Source organism: Peromyscus leucopus, chromosome 12 (assembly GCF_004664715.2).
Source record: "Peromyscus leucopus breed LL Stock chromosome 12, UCI_PerLeu_2.1, whole genome shotgun sequence".
In the NCBI taxonomy this organism is placed as follows: domain Eukaryota; kingdom Metazoa; phylum Chordata; class Mammalia; order Rodentia; family Cricetidae; genus Peromyscus; species Peromyscus leucopus.
The window spans coordinates 46432641-46448310 of NC_051073.1; the positions used below are offsets into that span (position 1 = coordinate 46432641).

Sequence of the window (15670 nt, forward strand, 5' to 3'; positions counted from 1 at the left end):
ATAAATGAACATGAATGCATATCATAACATGGAAATCAGAATTTAGAGTTAGTGTTTCACTTCACCTATAAATATGAAGTATGTATGTAAAAGAGTAAATTGAAGAAAACAAATCTTATTCATGTAAAAACTTTTAAGTATCTTTTACAGAAAAAATCTGTGTGTAAAGAGAAATAGGAATTTATTGTTGGAAAAGGGAGGATGCTAAGCAGATTTAGTGAGTGGTAGGCACTAAAATTTTTAGATTGTAGGGTTTTGGTTGACTATTAGAGATTATACTAACTCTTAGAGTTTATGTTTTTTTCAAATCAGAAATATTTGAAGTAATAATTCAAAAACTAGCTGTTTCATAGTCTCCATTTATCCTTTTTCAGGTGTAAAAACATGAGTTTTCTGTTTTCAGGAGTTTGGAGAAAATGTTTCTTTTTGTAGTAGTTTGAGCTACATAAATCCAGAGGCCTTTGCATCATGCATTGTATCATGCCAGCCATTTTTTTTTTCATTTGAGTATAATTGTTCCTTAGCAAATAATTGCAGTCCAGAATGACTTTTATTGAGCTTGATTGAATTAGGGGTATGTATGAGAATGAGTTGGTTAGCTTAATCTATTATCCAGAGAATTGATGAAAACATCAGAAAAGCAGTCATTCATGGGGAATAAATGTGCTTCTATGTAAGTGGGCACACAGTTACCTTGGGGTCCTTTCTGCACTGACTGAGTAGTAGTAACATCGGGTGCATAGCACAATTTTGGTGTAGAAGGGTGTTTTTTTGTTTGTTTGTTTTGTTTTTTTTTTTTTTTTTTTTTTTTGATAATGTGCCTTTGAATTCTATGCTGGACATTAACACTAATTGGAAGTCTGTCTCATGGCAAGAAGTGGGACCTCACCTCTTCTAATATCACAAGATTTTCAAACCACAGTTCCCCAAGGGCTGAACTGTGCCAGAAAGCCATTTACTCCAGGATATTTCATCAGTTGCTTAGGCTATCATTAGGATAGGTTTGTCATTTGCCCTGTTTGTGGTAAGAGGTGAATAGTATATTTAATAGATGACTTTTTCACTCGCCATGATTAAGTTTTTTAGAGCATATCTATGTTAAGGTGTATTAGGTTAGGGTTGCCCTGGTAGGAAGAATCATGGGTGGGGAGCAGAGGCCTTGAAAATGGAAGAGATGCTTATTGAGCCAATGGAAGCTCCTCATGGGAAGTTAGAATTCTGAGGTTCTGTGGGGGTGAATAGGATTGAAAGGAAGCCTGAGCAGGACCCAGAAAACACAGGTAGATAGATACTTGGTTGCTAAAACAATAATCTACTTAGGCTTTGGACCAAAGGTACATTCAAATCACCATTGTGTTTGTTCATATTAAGGCTGTGTGTGTGTGTGTGTGTGTGTGTGTGTGTGTGTGTGTGTGTGTAGGTCAGAGGATGGTTTGTGTGAGTCTTCTCTCCTTTCACCATGTAGGTCCTATGGGGTGGAACTGAGGTTCTCTGGCTTGGTGCCTTTACGTGCTGAGCTATTTTTCTGGCTATAAATTTTTTTTAAAATAGTGTTTTAAAATAATTTATATATTTTATGAAAATAGATTTTTTTATTTGTTCAGTTTTGAAGATTGTTATGTTTCCTTCCTAAAACAGACATATAATTTGGATCTATTCATATAGATCCAAATTATTCATTCATACACACACACACACACACACACACACACACACACACACATGTATTTAAGATCTTCTTTATAGTTAGCTTAAAAATAACTGGTTTTCCCACTCTCAGCATTCCCCAGTTATTTGTCTAGGGTTTGGAGCCTGTGAACTTTTCTCTATCCATGTTAGCATGTCCAATTGTGTTATAGATGTATCAGTTGAGACTGGGAACTACAAAGTCAGTTGTTTTCTGTTTTGATCAATTTTGTTTTTGTATTTTCGCAGTGGTCTCTTTCAGAAAGAGAAGTTTCTTTGTGGGGTGGGTATGAGAATAAATATTTAGAATGTAGTTAGGAATTATGATGGTGTTATCCAATATCAAGGAGTCAGCCCTGAGATCATCATATATATACAAGTTACATCATATAGACTGATCAGGTTGTGTTTGTGTATTTAGGAATATATATGTCTGTATGTAGCAATAATTTAAAAAGAGGTCAAGAATTTGAGATAGAGCATGGGATGGTGAATGGGAGGGGTTGAAGGAGGGGAAATGATACAACATTTTAATTAAAAATATTATTAAAAAAATAACTGATTTTAAAATTTTAGCCATATTCTTATTTTCACATATCTAGAGATAACTCAGTAGTATCTGGTGGAAATGAGATCATTTAATATTCATTATTTCCTCTGCTATTGCTTTGGAAAGACCTGGGTGACAACTGAATCATTGATTTCTGACTGTATGACTTTATTGAGTTACAGCACATTTTTGCTATTTAATTGAAGAGCCGTATTTTCCATATCCATGTTAACTGATTTGGAAAAAGGCAAAAATTATTTAGATAAGCTATAAAATAACTAATTATTTAAGGAGCTGTAAGTCAGTATGTAATATTCAATGTCTATAGCATTTATCCTTTTTAGTTGAGTCTGGATTTCTTACCACTGAAGCAAGCTAGAAATTGTGTTGCACAAAGAAACTGAAATAACTCTGATTCTTAAAAAAAAAACAATATGACTTCAGGTTATGCCTATACTTCTGTTTTAATCTTTTCTCATTTGACTTCATGTGCATTTTGTTGCTGATTTGATCATCTTCCATTTTCTTAGTTCTTTATATTTAGAAAAAAAATTAGTATTTTTTTGTCCCAAGTTTTGTCAGTGCCCTCTCACTCCTAGCTGTTTTCTTGTTCATTTATATTGCTTTGTTTCATTCATTACCTTTTAATCAGAGACAGTAATAGAGAATTCTAGCTTTATGGGCCAGTCATTTGAATTAACTTGAATTTAGTACAGATGTCAGATTCAGTTTCCCAGCAGGAGGTTTGTCTGCAAATCTCCATTTCATTTTAGCCAAAGGTGGGGAATTGAGGGCCTGTAATTCTGAGTCTAGGTAACTTTACTCTACATTGAGTAATTGCAGGGACTGTCTTTTTAATATTAAAATCAATGATAAACAGTTTGGGCCACTTTCTCTAAAAAACAGTGTTTAGCAAAGGCATATTTGCCCTTTTATATGGGATTATTTGGCCAAAGGAGATGTGTGGGCTTTGTTTGAAAGGCCCTTGTGGCTCTCATTTTAACCACTTTGCTGTGTGTCTTTCAGAGAATCCTGCTGCATCACAGAAGCCAGAAGTTCTGATGTTCCATTGAAATCACAATGGAAAGTCTTGACCTGACTGGTAAGAGCTGCTCTGGACATGTGTCTTACTTACTTACCTGGAAGCAGTGAGGCAGTCAAGAATCATGTGCTATCAGAGCTGGTCTCAGCCTTTTCCCATCCGATGGATTCACTTTCCATGTTGATCGGGAAAGTGTGACCCTTGTACAGTTTTTTGTGTGTAACATTTTAATCTTCATCAAGTAAGTTAAATCTTCTTATAGAATCATGAATTTTAACTTTTCAAAATCTCTTATTTCATTATAGCATGTGTTATTGGTACAAGTCAATCTATTGAAGTCCTACATATTTAGAAATTACACACCTAAAAGATACCTAAGTGGTTAATCTGTCTCGAAGCAACCTTTCATACAGTGTTAACCTTAGGTAAAAGATGAATCAGCAGCCATTATTACCTAATAAAAATAATGTACAAGTGTGTGGCTTAAAGTATGAAAACACATAATGAAGAAAAGGTTGGGATTGTAAAATAATGTGCACATGACAAATTGTATCATTCTTTGAAACACAATCTGTCCTTTTGTACAAAAGTTATTTTTTAAACTGTTGCTTTAGAGAAAAGGCCCTTGTCAGCTTTAAAATAGGGCAATACTATTTTAAAGTTAGTTTTAGTAATAATGATATTGTAGTTTTCCCAGTCTGGGAATATAGGGTATGATTAGTAACCCCTGAATACTATGTAGTGAATAGATGATTTAAGATTGTAGAAATTAGTGTAACATGAGCAAATCTATTACATAGTCTGATTACAGTTTTTAAGAAAGAAACTTATTTACTTGAAGTCTTTTCTGTTTTAAAACATTTTTGTAGCTTTTGTCTTTGAAGAAATATATTATTGGATGTTGCTCTTATGCTGTGAGCATAAATATATTGCTTCTATAGTAAAAACATATAATTTTGTTTAATATATATTTACTATAAGCACATTTAAGCACCAACAAAGTCTTAATATGAATAAGAACAGGTGTTTGTTACTGTTTTTCCTCCACACTGTACCATCTTTTAAGGCCACATTTATTAGTGATACAAATTCTGGTTTTGAGAAGGCCAATCTGAATATAATTATGGTTTTACTGAATCAGCAGACTAGATTATGGGATACTTGAGAGTTGATTGGAGAATATTCTGTATGTTCTCAATTGCTAACCCAAAGAAGAATTTACAGAGGTCTGAAGAAATATTTGTGTCAGTATTCTGACTCTCTTACATATGAGTGCATATGTAGAAAATAAGGCAGGATAGTTTATCGTAACTGTTCAGAAAACTAAGTCATAATTAGGCCATTTTATAACATCGCTAAGTAGTCATGTGACCTTTGATTTCCAAATGATGAACTAATTTTTGCAATTAAAAATATGCTGCAATGACTCCGAATAGAAATAATAGATAGAAATTTAAATTATTGATAATATTGAAGATGAAATTTTAATTGAAGATGTGCTTCTAACTTATATTTGTATTTGTGTTTATGTACATCTTAAATACAGTAGCAAGAAACAAAAAAGATGCCATACAAAAAATCAAGAGTGATCTAGGAATTGACAAATGGATGTCAGGCCCTGGTAAATTGAGAAACATCAGTCAGCTTAGGCAAAGTTATATTTCATTATCAAGTGTCTTAGCCAGTGTTGTATTGTTGTGAAGAGACATTATGACCATGATAACTCTTATAAAAGAAAGCATTTAATTGGGGCTGGCTTACAGTTGCAGAGGTTTAGTCCATTCTCATGGCAGGAAGCATGGCAGCACACAGGTAGACATGGTGCTGGAGAAGTAGTGGAGAGCTGGATCAGCAGGCAGCAGGAAAAGAGTGATTCTGGCCTTAGTATGGGTTTCTGAAACCTCGAAGCCCACCCGCAATGATACACCTCCCAGCAAGGCCACACCTCCTAGTCCTTTCAAATAGTGCCACTCTCTAAGCATTCAAATATATGAACCTATGGGAGCCATTCTTTTTCAAACCACCACATCCAGTTCTCACATTTTCATGGTACATTACAGTAAAAGTTATTTTCCTTTTTTGTTTACCCTCATATCTACTCATGCTCCTTGTTTGGGGAACAAAGCTAAAGGGGCATTTCCTTGTGAGACACAACCTTAAGGTTGAAAAAAACAGCAGTTGTAGATTCATAGCTTTACAATGTCTGTGGGGAGTGATATATGCCACTGTCTTTCATGTTTCATTGCCCCAAAAAGATGACTTCGTCAAAAATGCTCAGTCTGGGAGTGGCTTTGGAAGTGGAATAGGCTCGAGAAGGTCTCATCAGGAGGGACCGTATAAGTTTTGGCTGTATGTCCAAAATACCATATACTGCTTTTATTTAGTGAGACAGAAGTGTACTTACCTTTTTTTTTTTTTTTTTTTTTTTTGGTTTTTCGAGACAGGGTTTCTCTGTGTAGCTTTGCGCCTTTCCTGGAACTCGCTTTGGAGACCAGGCTGGCCTCGAACTCACAGAGATCCGCCTGGCTCTGCTTCCCGAGTGCTGGGATTAAAGGTGTGCGCCACCACTGCCTGGCAGAAGTGTACTTATCTTTAAAGTTCCAATGGGTTTAAAATTACAAAAAGTCCTTCAGTAGGTGCATGTGTTTTAACATAAATTACTTGAGCACAGATCCTTTTGTTACATGGAATACTATCTCTGACAAGTTTTAAGAAATGAAGAACTGACATGATTACTAATTCGTTTCTTTTGTTTTTCAAGACAGCCCTGGCTGTCCTAGAACTAGCTCTGTAGACCAGGCTGGCCTTGAACTCACAGAGATCTGCCTGCCTCCTCTGCTTCCTGAGTGCTGGGATTAAAGGCATGTGCCATCACCACCCAGCTACTAGTTCTTTTGTGTTTGAACTTCAGAACTTTCCCCATCACTTTCTCACATGCACATATAACTTAGATTATTGTCTAATAATTGGTTTGAAAATGAACAAGTAGGGCTGCAGACTGCAGTTTGCATATAGAATTGGGAAAGGCAAATATGCTCATAATAGTTTTTCACCTAAGTTTGATAAGTTATTAAAGCCTCTTTTTGAGTACGGGATTCAAATTTGTAGCCTTGGCCAATCTTGAATTCATGACCGTCCTGCCTCAGCATCTCAAATGCTTCGATTAAAAGTATGCATTATCCCCTCCCCCCTCAGAACTTTATCTATACTGTTGATATACAATGAGAAAGAGGAAATGAGTACTTTATTTCTTTTCAGTGTAATAGTTTTGCCAGTTACGATTTTAACCACATTCCTCTGGATTCTTAAGCCCAATTGCAAGAATAGTTTTACAGGTGAAGAATGCAAACCATGAGGGAGCTGTTTTCTATACCAACGAATGAAATGCAAACACAAACATATTTTCTAAGTTATTTAATCCATAAATAAGAAACCTGATTAATTATGGATCAAGATTCTAAAAATCGTTTTGGCACGTTTGAGTTAGACATTTGAAGTTACTGAATTTATAATTTTATATGTGAAGTCATTGTATACGGTATTGAGTGAAGATTTCAAATCTAAGAACTTGAAAAACAGAAAACCAGACTAATTAATATAATAGAGGAATTACATCCTATAAAAATGACTTCCCTGTTTATTCATTGCTACCTAGCAATAGCAATGAATATTTGAAACTTAAGTTGAAGAACAAGAGAATTATGGTTCTTAGATTATGTTTCTATTTACTCTCTTGTCAAAAAGTTTACATTTTTTTAAGGCAGCATTTTTACTTTGTAAAACAGTTAAGAGTCCAAACAGAAAATTGGCTTATCTTCAAAGTTTAAATAAACAGAAAAGAGCTTGTGTACTGTGAAGTAATACAGTAGAAGTCAAAGAACCTTAAATCATATCTCTCCACCTGCTTTTTCTCATCCTTTTCCGTCTTCGCTGATGATGGCTGTATTAGTTGTTTTTGTTGTCACTGACAAAATACTGTCTCAAAGCTACTCAAGGGAGAAGAGGTTTGTTTTAGCTTATGGTTTAAAGAATACAGCCCGAGTGAGTTCCAGGAAAGGCGCAAAGCTACACAGAGAAACCCTGTCTCAAAACACACACACACACACACACACACACACAAAGAATACAGAATACAGCCCATCATGGTAGGGAAGGCATGGCATCTGGGCTCCACTGGTTATATTTCACTGGACCAGGTTGCAGAGAAGTGTGGGCCACAGCTAGGCTTTATCTCATGAAGGTTCTACTCCTCCTAAAACAGCATTACCATCAGGGACCACATACTTAGTGCACAGGCCTTGAGACATTTTGCATCCGAACTAAAGCAACAGTTAAATGATAGTTGTTTGATGTACTAGCCTACATGCCACCCACTGAGTTTGGAGTGCTCCTTTTTACTATGTGATGGTGTACTTTTCTGTTACACACATCAAGTGGATTGGCACTTGGGATTAGTGGTAAGTAGTATATTTGCTTGTTGGATGTTGATGTAGCATCATTTTTTTGTTGTTGTTGTTGTTGGTTGGTTTTGCTGATATATGTTTGTGTATATTTTCTGTGTCCCTAAAGTAATTTTAGTCTCTATTGATTTGACATCAGTCTGAAATGAAATATAATCAGAAAGCAATAAACCATTGAGTTAAACACCTCCCATGCAAAAAGAGCTTTAATTTGTAAGATTTACAGTTCATTTCTGCATTTATAAACTACAGGATAAACTGTGAGCAGTGGTCTTATTCTGTAGATGTCAATTTAATTTGTCAAGAAGCATTTGAACTTTTTTGTCCATTTTTGATTTGTTTCTCCTAAAAGCTATTTATTTCTGAAATGATTCAAACTTGAAAACAGAGAGAGGAAAGAGATAGGGAAAGAGGGAGATAGACAAAAGGCGTAGCATTGGGCTTTCTTTGTTAAGACTCTTGGAGAGTATACCCCAGTGATCTGACTTCTCACCGGCCTCCATGGGTTCTACAGCCTTTCAGTCGTGCCACACTGGGGGCACATGTCATTATCCAGTGGATCTTCAGGGTACACTCTAGATCTAACTATAGCAAGACGAAAACTGTACTGTTTCTGTCTCAGAATTTCTGTGCATTTCAATATAAAATGTGTACTATGTTCACTGAGCACTCTATACTCACATATCAATTTTGTATATGTGATTATACACATGTAGTTCTCTTCAAGTAGTTAAGAGGCTTAAATTTATGTTAGAAAGTCTGTGCATGGCTATGTTACTATAACCTGCAAACAATGCTAAGCATATGGAAGTTGCTCTACTGACTTTTGACAGATTAGTGCCATCCAAATTCACATTCTGTTTAATATTGTATTTCATTAACTCTGGTGTTAATAAGCACTCCAGCTTATTATTATTTATTTTACAATATATTGCTATATTTTATATGATACACAAATAATATCTATTAATTATCTTATATTTACATATTTATTTTCTCGCCAGCTGAATTAAGAAGGAATAGTATTCTTGAAATTAAAGATCTTTCTATGTCTTTAAGTTTGCAGTTAGCCCTATAATCAGTAAATATTAGTGGCTCTGAGAACTTAAAATGAATAGCAAAACAACTGTAGATACCTCTTGGCTCATTCTTCGTGAACACTTAATCATCAAGTGTTTGTTAAGATGTGTTAGCCTTCTAACAAATTATTCTGTGACTTTGCTGTGGACTCGCAAGTGGAACACATGTGAAGGTCGCAGTATTAATACAGTTAGTTTCCTTTGGGCCGTATGCCAGAAAGGTTGACCAGAGTTGGCATTTACATTTTACTCAAGGGTATTTTTAGGCTGCTTGTTTTCAAAATGATCTGTAAAGATGATAGTTAACAGAGTGTGTATTGACTTTATATTGACTTTTGTAACTTGAGCTTTTTTCTATAACTTGAGTTTTCAGTTTTACCTCTCCTCATATATTACTGATTCTAAAAGACAGGTGAATTTTGCAGTTACTTAATTGTTGTTTAACATTGATAAGGCCCCTTATTACCAAGTGCCTTCTCATGATAAGAACATTTTCACTTCAAGTTGTGTTTTAAAGTCCTAGACATTGTTATAGACACTTGGATGCACAGATTTCTTGAAAGCCAGCTGGATGTAGATAGAGGACTGGCTTCTGTTTAGGGTTTAGCTGCTATTATATGGTGAGCACTGTCCTTTTAAATTTTACCACCCTAATTGCAATGAAGAATTATCAAATAAGAGACAGTAAAATCTACATTGTGTGAGAAATACATACAGTGTTGTACATACTACTCTGCATACCTAGGTATCACCCCGATGGACATATGCCTGATATTCTTCAAATACCAACTCTGCTTTCAGCGTTGTTGGTGTTACGGATTATCAAGTAGGTCCACTATAGTGGACTCAGTAAAGATTTAATATCAGCCATCACTGTCAGTCCCCGGAATGCCAGAGTTCTTTTTATGGCAATTACTTTATTGGCCAGTTGAAGGACAGAAGCACACAGGAGGACTCCTTCAGTTCATTTAGTGAAGTGAACATTTAAATAGATGATAAATTTTCATCTGATAGTTTAGTTTTTTCTGTTAAAGTGGTAACATTATCTTTTGTACTTTTCAATTAGCTTAAAAAGTAATAGGTACCCAAGTATTGTTTTTATGCGTACTTCACTTGGTTGGTTTCCACCCACCCCTTTTCTGTTGTCCTCTTTCCCACCGAGTATTCACCCCATCTACTTTGTTCTGTTGTCTTCCCCAAGTTCCTTCCTTATGCGCCTCTCCTTTCTTCTACTCACTTGGACCCCTTTCTAGGTGCCGTGGCTTTTGTCTAGTATAATTACTCCCACCTGGATACCTGTGTTAACAGACACTGCCTTTCTTTATTCACTTTGAGACTGAGTCACTGTCTAGAGAATACAGGATAAATCTTTCCAATAAGACTGTTATAATAGATCCTGCTGCTAGTAAAGGTGTTCCTGTCAGTTCTTTTTTTTTTTTTTTTTTTTGAGTTTTAATGATCAAAATCACATTTTAAAACTGATTTTCTTTGTAAAAGAGTATTTTATACATTTGAGTTTCTAAGTGCCTCTAAAATATACGTTAGATTGTTTTCTTTTTTTGTTGTTTGTTTCATTTTTTTTCAGACAGGGTTCTCTGTGTAGTTTTGGTACCTGTCCTGTATCTCGCTCTGTAGACCAGGCTGGCCTCGAACTCACAGAGATCCGCCTGCCTCTGCCTCCCGAGTGCTGGGATTAAAGGCGTGTGCCATTTTCTCTTTAATGGTTATAAATAAATATCCTTTTTTAGGCCTGAGAATGGCCTAGTAGAGTGCTTATTGGAGAAGTGTGAGGACCCGAGTTTGGTGTATACTTATACTCCAGAGATGGGGAGCCAGACATGGGAATTCTTGATGTTTGCTAGCCAAACAACTTGGCCTAATCAGTCAAGTTCCAGGACGATGAGTGGCCTTATCTCAAAAATAACTCAACACTGGAGGCTGGCCTCTGGCCTACACACACACACACACACACACACACACACACACACACACACACACAGACCTCCATACACATGTGTCCACATGAATGTGAACCCACATGCACACATAGTCTTTTTTTTTTTTTTTTTTGTTTTTCGAGACAGGGTTTCTCTGTGTAGCTTTGCGCCTTTCCTGGGACTCACTTGGTAGTCCAGGCTGGCCTCGAACTCATAGAGATCCGCCTGCCTCTGCCTCCCGAGTGCTGGGATTAAAGGAGTGCGCCACCACCGCCCGGCTGCACACATAGTCTTATAGATTGCCAGCTGCATAATGCTCACTGCTGCTTCTTGGAAATTAATAGGCATAGGCAGAAACAACAACTTATCATTATGGATCACATTTTTGTGTGTTTTCTTTCTGAGCTTTAGGGTAATTTTTAAAATCATGTGCTGAGTCTTGTGTCAGAAGGACCCAAGACTAACCAAGCTGAACTCACCTGGTCAGTATTAAGAGACCTGACCTCCTGAATCCTACTTAGAGATATATCAGTGACGTCGTTACAGAGGCATGTTATCAGTTGAATTTATAATGGGTAACGTAGACTCATGTGTAGAAGGTATGGTCCCTGGAAGGTTCTGGAAACCTTGGGACATAGGATCTAGGTGAAGGAAGTAGGTCACTGAGGGCCTCTCCTTAGGGACTGTGTCTTAACCCTAGCCTTTTTTCCCCTCTGTGCTTCCTGGCTTCCCTGAGGTAAGCAGCCTCTCTGGCTATGCCCTCTTGCCACTGTGATATTCTGCCTTGCTTCAGGCACAAAGCAGTGGTTAGAGGTTACCTCAGAGACCCTAGACCTAGAGTGAATGCTTCCTCTTGAACTGTTTTTCTTAGGCGCTTGTCATGATAAAAGGTCTGACTAACACAAGGAAATAAAGAGAAGCTTAGAAAGTTAAAATAGATGCCTTGTGTCAGTTGGCTAGGATATTGGATGAAATTAAAACGGGAAACTTTGGTGAAATGCCAGGTGCAAGAGGTCTTAAAAGAATGTCAGGGTAAGCTTACTTTTTTCTCCTCTAAAGGTAGACAAACCACTGAGCAGTTTTGAGCAAATGAAATTGATGGGATTGAGTAGAAAGGAAAAGAATTAAGGACTGGAAAAAATGGTTTGGGGGGCCTTTAAGGACTGTCGTTAAAACAGTTTTGACTGGGTGTTAAGTTGTAAATGACACTGTCAGATTATGATGGTTATAGCTGGATATAACTTGAGATATTCAAATCAAGTAAGCATTTTTCCAATCTATGGGTTAGAGATTAATGAGTAGTTGGTGGAGGAGGGGTTGTTTGTGGTTCTGGAGAACCAAACCTAGGGCTTTGTATATTGTAAGTTGAGCACAGTATCACTGAGCTACATCCCCAAGCTTGATATTTAGGTTCAAGGACTTCTTCAGTGAAGGTGTTCTGAAACATTGTGTGGTTGCTACTGTTTAGTTCTCTCTCTCTCTCTCTCTCCATCCCAGTTCCTCCCTCTCTTCTCCCCCCCTACCTCTGTGTATGTGTGAGTGTATTTAGTTATTGTAAAGTTAGCCTTCACTATTTCTCAAATCTGAATTCCAGCTCTCTATTACCCGAACGAATTTAAAATCAGTAATCTATAGAACTTGGCTATAGACAGAACTTGTATTGAGGATGTAGAGGGACAATGAAAGAAAAAAAAATGAAAGACACATTTTTTACTTGGAGGTAATGGTTCAGACAGCTGCTGATGTTCTGCAGAGAAAGACAATGGCAGCAGAAGCTGGTGCAGAAGGAGAGGTGTTCTGAGTAGATTGGATTGAAAGTAGAGAGAAGAGAGCCATGAGGCTATGTTTAGGATGTAATTTTAATTTTGTTGTTGTTTTGAGATGAAGTCTCACTGTGTAACCCAGGCTGGCCTTGAACTCATGATTGTCCTACATCAGCCTCCCAAGTTCTGGGATTATGGATGTGTACCATCATGGCTGGTGGATATAAATGTAAATTTGAGATAGGCTTGGAAGAGATTCAGAAAGAACGTAAGGAATAACATAAGGGAAAGTTAAGGCTGAAGCTTTGAAAACTGTCAAAAGCGGATACTATATCTAAAAACAACAATGGCCACACCTATTTGTTTATAAAGAAAAGCAAAGCAAAGTCATATACCACAGGAAAAAGAGTGTATGGCTAGGAAATGCAGAGGTAATGCAGAGTAATATGAATACTGAGAGAAGTCTAAATGCTAAAGTAAAGTCTAGGTTAGTGATCTATGGATAAGTAAGTTTGGAGAAAACAGTTTTTATCAACTAGATGTTGTATGATGTGGAGTGGCAGTCTTCATAAAATAATCTACAAGTACTTAGAAATTCACTCTCAGGGAAACTAGAACATGTCTTCTATAAATAATTTTAATATCTTTTTCTTGGGTGCTGCCTTCGACTGTTTCAAATCAAGGCTTATCCAGGTGTTAATACCATTTCCTCACATGCACTGAAATTACTTTAAATGTCATCCGTAAGCATACTTCCTAAACGCTTCACCCACAGGACTTACATTATTATAATTGGCATTGCAAGGAGGTGAATAATGAGTTCCTGTCACTGCCAGTTTTTCTTTTACACCGGGTGTAGTAATACTTTACGTAAAGTTGACTCTTAACAAAAATCCTTTTGAAAACGCTCTACTGGCATGTGCAGTTTCTGGGCTCTGCGGCAGATGGAAGTCACCTGTTTTCATCTGCAGACGGTGTGGGTAGCACTGCGGGTAGTAACTGTAAGGATGGAAACTGCAGCTTTCATTTACACAGTGTGTGTGTGTGTGTGTGTGTGTGTGTGTGTGTGTGTGTGTGTGTGTGTTATTATTATTATTATTATTACTACTACTTGAGACAAGGGCTCCCTGTGTATCCCTGGATGACCTGGAATGCTGGTCATCAGGCTGGCCTCGAACTCAGAGAGATCTGCCTGCCTGTGCCTCCTGAGTACTAGAATTAAAGGCGTGTGTTACCACACCTGGCTGTATATATTTTTATGCTTATAATTTTTTTCATCGTAATTTCTACAGTAACCTTTTAGATATAAATATTCATTTTTCCTGTTTAATATATTAAAGAACTGAAAAACTCAGGACACTTAGGTTTGTTTGAGCTTTTTGACTAGTAAATATACAAAACTGGGATTCATCTCTAGTCTTTTTGACTTTTAGAGATTCTATTCTCTATGTGCCCATGCAGTCTTTTGATGTGTTTGAAAGCTGAGTTTTACATGTTTGATGGTAACATTCACCCCAGAGGGGAAGCACACTGCCTCATTGTTCTCTTCTCTGTCAGCTTGGAAGAACGCACTGGCACTTCTTTTGCTCCAGTGACCACACTGGTGTTTGTTATGACAGACTAACTCAGTTGCTTTACACTGTTACATATACTGTTGTTGTTGGTCTTGTTATTGTTGCATTTCATAAGAGAGGGACTTGCTCTGTAATCTAGCAGAACCTTAAACTTGAAATCTCTCTGCCTCCTAAATGCTGGAAGAGCAAGTGTGCATCACCCTGCCAAGCTAAGGAAGGTTTTGCTTGATTTGGAATAGGCTCTTACTGTGTGGCCAAGTTGTCCGCAAGCTTAAAAATCCTGCTGCCTCAACCTAAGCGCTGGGATTATAGGCATGTACCCATGTTGTCTCACTTTTATGTATTTTTAATTTTATATAAGCTTGATGAAAGGTAGGTCCATATTTCATAAACATCTTGTTATAAAATTCATTCTTACCATGTAGATTTGGTTGTTAATGTTTTATTTTACATATTTAAAAAATATTTAATATTCATACATGCATATGTTATATTTTGATCAAATCTGCCTTCCATTCTGTTCCCTCTGTCTCCCCCCACCAATTACACCCCATTGTTTCATGTACTCTTTTTTTTTTAAATATCTACTGAGCCCATTTATTGTGCATATATGTGTATGGATTTGAAACCATTAGTGGGGGCATGGGTAACCTCTTAGAGCCTGAGGAAACTGAGTCTTCCTTCCCCAGCAGTCATCACTTGCCAGTTGTGTCTGCCCTGAACATTTGGCCCGCTTCATCTTATTCAAGTCATGCCATGTAGTCCCAGCTGCTGTCTTTGATTTGTGCTGTCCTGTCCAGCAAATACTGTTTCATTGCAGGTGACTGTTTTTTCTGGCTCTTACAGTCTTTCTGACCTCCTCTTCTGCAATATCACCAACACACTAATTATAGGTGTAAAGATAAGAACTTGGGGCTCTATACTGCTATTTCTGCTTAACAGTGTAATAGTACTAGATTCTTCCCTAGGGTAATGGTATTTAATGTATATCTATTATTTGTCTATCCTTCTATTCCTCATCAAGTCAACTTAAATTTTATAGTTTTGAAAGTAAATCATATCACCTCCCAAATAATTCTCTTTATTTATCATTAATTATAGTTCAATATTCATATACAGGTATTTTCTTTTGATGTAAAATATGCATTTACTGACATGAGCAAATATCTGCAATCCATTGATGAGTGATGAATAAATAGTACACCAGTGGAAACAGAATCCCATCATTATATAAGACTCTGAAATGCCTTTTTTGGTCCTGGGTTTGTTTGTTTGTTTTTTTTTTTTTTTAAGATGCAGGAAGTAAGGCATAGAAAGTTTATCTGCTCCAGTTTACACTGCTGATTGGTCAGCAGAGCTGGGATTCAAACTCTACCAATTTAGCTGCAGGGCTTGCACTCATAACCACATCACACTGCCTGTAGATTATCCGTACATGTTGATATTATCGTCTGTTTACATTCAGTGCACAGGTAATGCTCATTTTAACATAAACGTGTAGACACAGAAACTGATACACTGGCTTTAGTGAGAACAGAAATGATATTCTAGAAGTGCACTGGTTCTTCATGACACCGTA

General features: G+C 36.8%; 1 protein-coding gene across 8 annotated transcripts in view; it reads left to right on the top strand.

Moving 5' to 3' along the window:
- Bbx (BBX high mobility group box domain containing) overlaps nucleotides 1-15670 on the top strand; it is a 246912-nt gene that overhangs the window by 99576 nt on the left and 131666 nt on the right. For 7 of the 8 annotated variants that reach the window (XM_028867474.2, XM_028867477.2, XM_037209718.1 and 4 more), the window contains one exon: nucleotides 3263-3338. The gene's annotated coding sequence lies outside the window, so the exon portion shown is untranslated. The other variant, XM_037209720.1, reaches the window with a different exon arrangement.